Source organism: Mytilus trossulus, chromosome 6 (assembly GCF_036588685.1).
Source record: "Mytilus trossulus isolate FHL-02 chromosome 6, PNRI_Mtr1.1.1.hap1, whole genome shotgun sequence".
NCBI classification, from domain to species: domain Eukaryota; kingdom Metazoa; phylum Mollusca; class Bivalvia; order Mytilida; family Mytilidae; genus Mytilus; species Mytilus trossulus.
In genome coordinates, this window is record NC_086378.1 from 74,801,372 (window position 1) to 74,809,847 (window position 8,476).

Here is an 8,476-nt window from a genome sequence, read left to right on the forward strand (position 1 = left end):
GGTGTCTTCTAAAGAAATATCAATGTCTGTCAGGTTGTGTTGCAAAAATGCTACATTTAACGTATGGTCAGCGATACAAGGATGACATAAATATTTTTGACATTCTAAGCAATATTGAATTGCGTCTGTCGAAAAGTTTTTAGTGGTACAGATGTCGCACTTTAAACTTGGTATTGGCATCTCCTCTGAGACACAATATTCTAAAAAAAAAAAAAAAAAAAAAAAAAAATTTGGATAACAATTGCATCATAAATGTAAAGGGAATTTGAAAGATTCTATACAATTCTTATATATTATGTTATTTGCGTTGTTCTTATATGATTATGCAGATAATTTATTTAAAGCATGGACATTGTAGTCAGTTATCTTTACACATCAAAATTGTACTGAACAGTATTGTGTTTTTGTATTTTTACTTTTTTGTACTGAATTGATTACAAGCGGATTGTCTGTTGAATACTGGATCTACCGAAAAGGTCAAGACTGAACATTGACCAAATGACTTAACATGACTGAATAATTTATTGTTCGACTTTTCAGATGATAAAATCAAAATAATCGTTTCGTACTAAAATTCATTTACATGTGATGCATTTAAAGATTAAGATACCTGTCCAACATGTACTTGTACATCCTGTCATAATGATATTGTTTATGATGTTCTTGTCTTTAATTTTTTTAAATATGTTTTGTCTACATGCCATTTGTGCTTCTTTGTTTAATATTTGTTTGCGCCTTTTAAGTGATTATGGTTTTGTTACAGGACAGTTTATTTTAGATTTATGAGTTTGACTGTCCCTTTTGTATCTTTCGTCCATCTTTTAAGAAAACAGGGTGGATTGAACCAGGTTAAGTGGCTTGCAAAACCTTACGCTTTATGGAAAGGTTAAATATAACAACAAAGGACAACATTTCATGACAGGACTACAATACAAAAAATGCAAGAACATTCAGAACAGTGAAAAACACAAATACAAAATACAATATTACATTTCGACATGCTAATAGTTATCAAAGGTACCAGGTTTATGATTTAATACGCCATCGTTTTAACTACAAAAGACTCATCAGTGACGCTCATATCAAAATAGTCAGAAAGCCAAACAAGTATAAAGTAAAAGAGCATTGATGACTTAAAATTCCCAAAACAATCAAATACGGTTAAGGTTATCTATGCCTGGGATAAGAAAACCCTTAGTATTTAGAACAATTCATACCTTTGTAAACAGTAAATATATATATATATAAAAAAATGACCATACAATTGATATCGATGTCAACACCGAAGTGTTGACTTACCATAGAATAAAAACGAACACGTTTAACAACCTAAGACAGCACCTGAAATCAGCACAACACAAACACAACCACGCATTGTCTATCACATGAATGGATTGATGCTTCAAAAGGACATCACAAGTAAATTTCCAAATCTTTTGATTTACAAAATGTGGATATTATTAGGTTTGAAATGATCATATTTGATGTATTTTAAAACAATTACAAGACTAGTAATTTAGAATTGTGTAGTAATTAAATAATTGATTGTAAGATCTAGCTATGTCGGTATTTCCTCTGAATCAAATAATAAAAAAACCAAATAGTGTACGTTTAGTTGCTTTAAAGTAATTCTTACTAATGATCTGGGTGATTGATTATCTATACTTTTACATACGAATAGAAATAATAAATAAATAAGAAGTACAACTACAAACGATAAGACATTTAACAATGTCCGATCAGAATAACAAATACAACATCTAAACCAAACTCATGAATGTTGGAAGAGCTAATATCGTACCACGTCTTATAGCAATGCGAATTTACATTCACCACAACAATTATATTCGAGAATAGGTCATGTTTGGTGCTTATAAGACCAGACGACGTAAATTGAAAAACATTACTTAAGATGTGATCAAAATGTCCGTAGTTATTGTTGGACAAATACACATCGTATGGATCAACATATACATAATGTTGTCCATAAAATTCACAAAGTGTGATACCCATGCCTGTCCCAAGTCTTGTGGCCGGCATCTGCCATACTTGTTTTTCGTGTATTTAAACTTGATCATGAAAACTCAGGCCGTTGATTTTTCTCGTATGAGTTGTTTTACATTTAGTTTTCGAAACATACTAGTACTAGTATCATATAGCCTGTAAAGTTATAGTTGGCAGCAAAAGGGGAATAATGGTATTCAGACTTTGTTTGTCACCAGTGACGGACCAATTCCCGCTTGGCTTGATTACTAAGCACTTGATTGTTTATCAATTGCTATGATATACTGTTGTGAAAAGAGTTTACTACACAAGTGAAAGCGTTATACTTAAAGTAAGTGAAATGTATTAATACATATCATATAGTAAAACTTTGACTTCAATATTTGTATTTCAATCCTGCATGCATTTAGCAGGGACATGCACAAATATTGAATTTTTAAAACACACGACATCATGCTCAAACATAGCTTAAATGTTCGAGGAAAATGCTTGGCATTTTTCCTTTTGTTTGTTCCTGTTCAGCAGTTTCATTTCCGAAAACAATGTTTTTCCTATGTCTATAATTAGATTAATATCAATGTTGCCTTCCGTTCACAATGAATATAACTTTTTGTCTTAACTAATTTGAAAAAAGTCGGAAGTCTTTGTATGGTAGTCTAATATTTGGTGTAAGTTATATTTTCATCAGATAACCTGCCGATAGAAGAACATCATACATCATTGGGCTTTTATTTGAGACGAGGTATGTATAAATTCTGGTGCTAGACATGTTTTACTACAGGTTCTTCAACATAAACGTCGCCTAACATGTCGCTCTCGTCTTATCCCCTCCTCTATCCCAAAATTGACCTCAATCAGCTTTTGTTTCGCGAGCTGCTAACTTCTCATTGTTAAAAAGAAGTATTTTAGCTGTATAGTATTAATCATATACTCATTTCATAAGTACAACTACAGGATGCATTTCATTTAAGCTTTGAGTCACTATTTATTTATATTTTATATTTTATATCTTAATGCTTGTACCTATTCGTTGAGTGTATGTTTCCTTCTTTGGTTTCAATACATTTTCTATCGAGTTAAGCCATGTCAAATGACATTTTAAAGTTTGTTTTTATGTTTGTTAATTTGCACTTCTGTATCATGTTAGAGTTAAGTTTGGCGCCTGTTAAAAAGTTTGAACCCGCTGCATGTTTATGTACCTGTTCTAAGTAAGGAGCCTGTTTTCCCGTGGTGTTTGTTTGTGGTGTGGTTCATATGTGTTTCGTTTTTTATATAGATTATACCGTTGGTTTCCTGTTTGAATTATATAACACTAGTCATATTGGGACCATATATAATTTGCTATTTGTTCCAAAGCTCAGTAATGAAGGGTGTACTTTGACTTATAATTGTTAACTTTTTATACATTTTGACTTAGATGGAGAGTTATCTCATTGGCACTCATACCACATCTTCTTATTCATACTTTATCATTTTATTCGTCCAATGCAATTTCCTAGACTAACTTCAAAACGGTAAAACATACTTGGAGGATCTTAAGATAATATTCTTTTATATCTGACTAATAATAAAAACATGAACTTGCACATAATGTTATGTATGAAAATATTATCCATATTGAATTGAAATGACGTAGTACGTACTTGATGTGAACGTTTCCATGGATACTACAAGTGTTACTTTAACAATATCTTTGGTTTCCAAAACAAGATCACAAATGTCAACGAAATCTCTTAAAAATGATTCTACAGCAAGTTGAAATTCGTTGTCATTTTGCATAAAATATATTGAAGCTGTGGTCTGAATCACCAGTGATCCCTTGTAGACAAACACTATACGAAACCATTTTCCCATCAGACCTGAAAGATCTTTCAATTTGTCCTTAATTTCATCCACATTCCAGTTACCTGGTGCTGCCAGCCTCCACTCCACATAACAAACGTCATCATCTGGGAAAGAAATTCAGCCCGTATATATATTTTTTTCGATATTAATTATTCAACATAATATCGATATAATTAGCCATAATAACACCGAACTACAAAATTCTGAACAATATTACATTCTTTTATTAGAAATAGATTATTCTACCATATCTGCCGTTATATTCATTAACCAACACTAATAGCTAACACGGAGGCAAAATAGTATTTTTAAAAAAATGTTCAGAAAATATTGTCAATAACAAATAAAACAAATATTGACTTCTATTCTTTAGTTTTCAATTTTGACATTTAATGTACTGGTGGTAAATAAATTCAGCAGTAGTTTACCAATGTTCAAATGTTCGGGTATATTGATAAGGAATATAACAATTAAGGTAAAACAATCAGAAGGGGGGAATCGGGTGCGTCGATATGATAGTGGTCTCTTGCTATGAAGCACCATTCGTCATGCGAGTTCACGCTCAGTGTAATGTCACAATAGAGAACAGACACAATAAATAAAAGAACACATCAGAAGAATAGACTGGTGTTGAAAAAACTAATAAAGATATGAGAATTGAAATAATGTCACCATCAATGCTTAACTTATGGACAATTTACAAGTCATATAAAAAGGTTTTAAAAATTGAAAACAGGAAACACCTACCAATGGAGACTGCTTTTTTTGGCAAATCTGATGCCTTCGACAGTTCACTTTGAAGCACTGTTTTGACCTCAAATACAATATTCCGTATGTCAACTGATATGTCTTGAAATAGAAAAAAGTTATATATATATATATAGGGAAGAAAAAAATTTGCGAAAACAAATTTACAGATCTGAAATTGTTGGGTAGATGTTACGAAGAGTTGTATATATATATATATCAACCTTTTGAGACTGGTAACTATTGCGAAGTCCGCTTACTAGACGTCAAGTACAGCGCACTGCTTATAATAATTGAATATAACGTCCCTGTCGTTGGCGAACTTTCTTTAGCATTAATCAAAGAAGCAAGTCGTCTGTTTATATTTACATGCCGTTATACAAATTCTTAGCCACTTGTGGTGCTGTAAATAGAAAAAAAAAGCCAAGTTGAGGGCGGTTCGAGTGGACCACAAAGGTTCAGTACGTAAATCTTGTGGAAGTTTGAAGAAATTAATCAAGTTCCGACGCGGATTTTAACGTTACTTGAAGCTGTTATACGGAAGAAAGGGTCTTTAGAAAACATCAACAAGAAAACTTCGAATGACGATGTAGCAGTGGAAATACAGGAATCAGATAAGTTCTTGTTTAATTTAGAATATCAACTTCGACCTATTAAAAACCGACAATCAATACATACCCCAAAAGCAATATCATTCTACCAAAGTTTAACTTAACCACTATTTACTGGAGATACATTAAACAGGCAATCATTTTGGGACTTATTTGAAACAACAATCCACACAACTCCTACACTTAATATTAAACCAGAATTAACCAAAACGAAACATTACAAAAGAGGAATGGATGATACTAGATGATATTCACTCATAGCTATATCAAAAAAATTACAACGCCAGGGCTAGAATAAGAAAAGACAAACAATGGTACACAAAACACAACATAGTGGGGATGATCTCAGAGCTCCGGAAGGGTTTGCAGATCTTGCTTTACATGTTGCTAATTTTATTACAAACCCAGTAAATAGTCTAATAAGTTAGGTGTTTATTTACGCCATTTGGAACAAATCCGATATCATTAATGTAATAGATATTCCATACCGGTCGACCAACTCGTGATGAAGTCGTTATATTTAAGCGGAAAACCCAAAACAACAATTTCTATGAAGAAGTGTAACATTAAGTCTAGAATATTATGCCACAAAAATAAGCATTTGTCCGATATTTGGACGAACAATTGCAACCGTTGATGCAAAATCAAATTGTACAGAGATGAAATTTTATTACTTTTGTAAGAAAATATTAGAAATGAAATATGACATATGCATGAACCTATCATGGGGTGAAACGCGGGTCTGGCGTAAATACAGAAATTAATCCTGTATCTATGATGAGTTTATTTATAACCACTGGGTCGATCTCCCTGCTGCTGGAGTTTTCGTTTCCCGGGGTATCACCAGTCCAATAGTTAGCACTTATATGCTGAACTGAATTATCATGGATATCCATATCTATAAATTATCTGTTTCCAAAACTTTTGAATGTTTAAAATACTAAGGCTTTTCTAGCTAACCTTAGATAACCTTAGCTGTATTAGGAAAAACTGTTAGGAATTTTGTCCTCAATGCTCTTCACCTTATTATTATTGTATTTGGCCATTTTAACTTTTTTTGGACCTGAGCATCCCTGATGAGCTTTTTATAGACGAAACGAGCGTCAAGCGTAAATACAAAATTAAATCCTGGTATATTTGATGAGTTTATTTAAGATATGTAGAAAAACATAAAAAAAAATGCGATCTAGGAAAACTATATCGTATTTTTTTTTATTGTTCCTAAATATTTAATTAGAGACGCACTGAGTAAAGGTTGCGTTTGTACTTCATGTTTTGTGCTTACAGGTAATACTATATTTCTTCCAACATGCCTTAACGCTTCTTCGCTGTTACCTTTTTGTTCACGCAGTTGGCTGAAAAACTCAGTCTTCATTACCTCAGTATTCTCTTCCAAATTTCTAGTTTGACTTGCTAATGATTCAAATGTGCTTTTTTGCTCTTCTACGAACAATTCAAGAATCTAAACATAGATAAAATTGTATAACGTGTACACATGTAACACATGTCATTTCAATGTCATTTTATTTTGATATCAACTAGATACATAAATACTTCACAACGTAATGTAATTAGAAATCCAAGAATCTTATAGCATCTAATAAATATATGTAACAATTTCTCTTTCTTTTATTATTTTTTCCAGATCGTATCCTAAAACGCAACAATTTAGTTAGAAATGCCGTCTTTTGTCTTTAAAAATTCATTTAAGGTAGAACATAAGTTCATATTTCTTTAGATAGAATTTTCTTATTCTTTGCTAAAATGACGATTTTACTATGCATTTTTTAAAAACATAATAAAAAGTATGAGTCACCGTGCTATTTTCCAAGCTATGAGTCGTTGAAAATTGCCTACATTTGGTTATATTATTCATAAAACATATGTGTGTGCATACAAAAATCTATTATATAGAAATTTTAAACAAATTGTGAGAAGATAGGTTTTATAATATGTTTTAAGAAATAAAAAGAAAAAATGATTACACTTAACTTGTTTTCTTACTACAATTAAAAATAAAAAATTTCCCTATCAGTCCAGTATATTTTTACTAAAAGAATTATCTCCCCTTGAAAAGGTTTATTTGAAAAAAAGAATTTTAAAAACACAAAGTTTGATATTTGTTTATATATTTTGAATTAAACATTTTTAAACAATCCGTCACACCTGTAATACTCTCCACTCATCGATCAGTCAAATAGAACTACACACGACTAATTTAAATAGAAGTCCTTTAAAGATAATGAATAGTTGTGGCTCTGATACACCGAAGAATTTCAATGTACTTACCTGACAGACACTGTCATTGTTGTTCTTTATGATATCTCTAATTGTTAATAGTTCGCTCTTTTTAAAATAAGAAATTTGACTTATTATAAGTTTAAGACATGTAGAACCTACAACACTAGCTAAATTTAATACTGACTGTTCTGTTATCAAAAACCTCTGATCGAATTCAGTCTTAGTTATTTTACCACTTGGACAATGTGCTAAGAAATTTCTTGTTGATTTTATATTTTTTATCCATGATGGATGTCCAGAAATAGACCCAGTAGGACAACATGCCTTAATCACTGCAGACAACAGTGTTATATCCATCACGTCAATAGTGGTTGATCGTTTTGCTGAGATACTGCAGAGGCATAATTGTTTAAGTTGACGACCTTGTATGCTCTTATGGCCTTGAATTTCTTGTGTTTCATCTTTTTCGAACAATAAATCAAACTGAGTATCACTCAAGTGGCCTTTTTTCTTTGACGTTTTATTATCATTTTTACATTCACAGCATGGAACAGATGGATATAGTTCGTGGAATAAGTTGTGTTTATGTTTTTCGAGGAAAATGAAAAAGTCTAACGAGTCCAAAACTTTGATCTCAAAGTAGAGCTGAAGCGTTTCTGTAGCTGGTCCAATGATGAAGGATAAAAGTCTTATATAATATTCGTGTTTCTCATCCTCTCCCTCAGCCATGTCGATTTAAATTCTGCAAAAATAGTCATACTTAAGAATTTATACACAGTTAGGTTCAGCTGAGATATTTATCAAATGACGACTATTTTCATTTTCTGATATTCGGATTTCATGTAAATATAGTTAATTCTTTGTTCATCTTCATCTTTAAACGAAAATTCAGAACAAATAACAGTATTTGAAACTATGCCCATATGCACTATCATATATAGCCATGTTCAGTAAATCTTGAAATCGAGACAAAACCGTGAATTGACTTGAGTGCAACATTAATAATTCCCGTGTACTGTAAAATTATT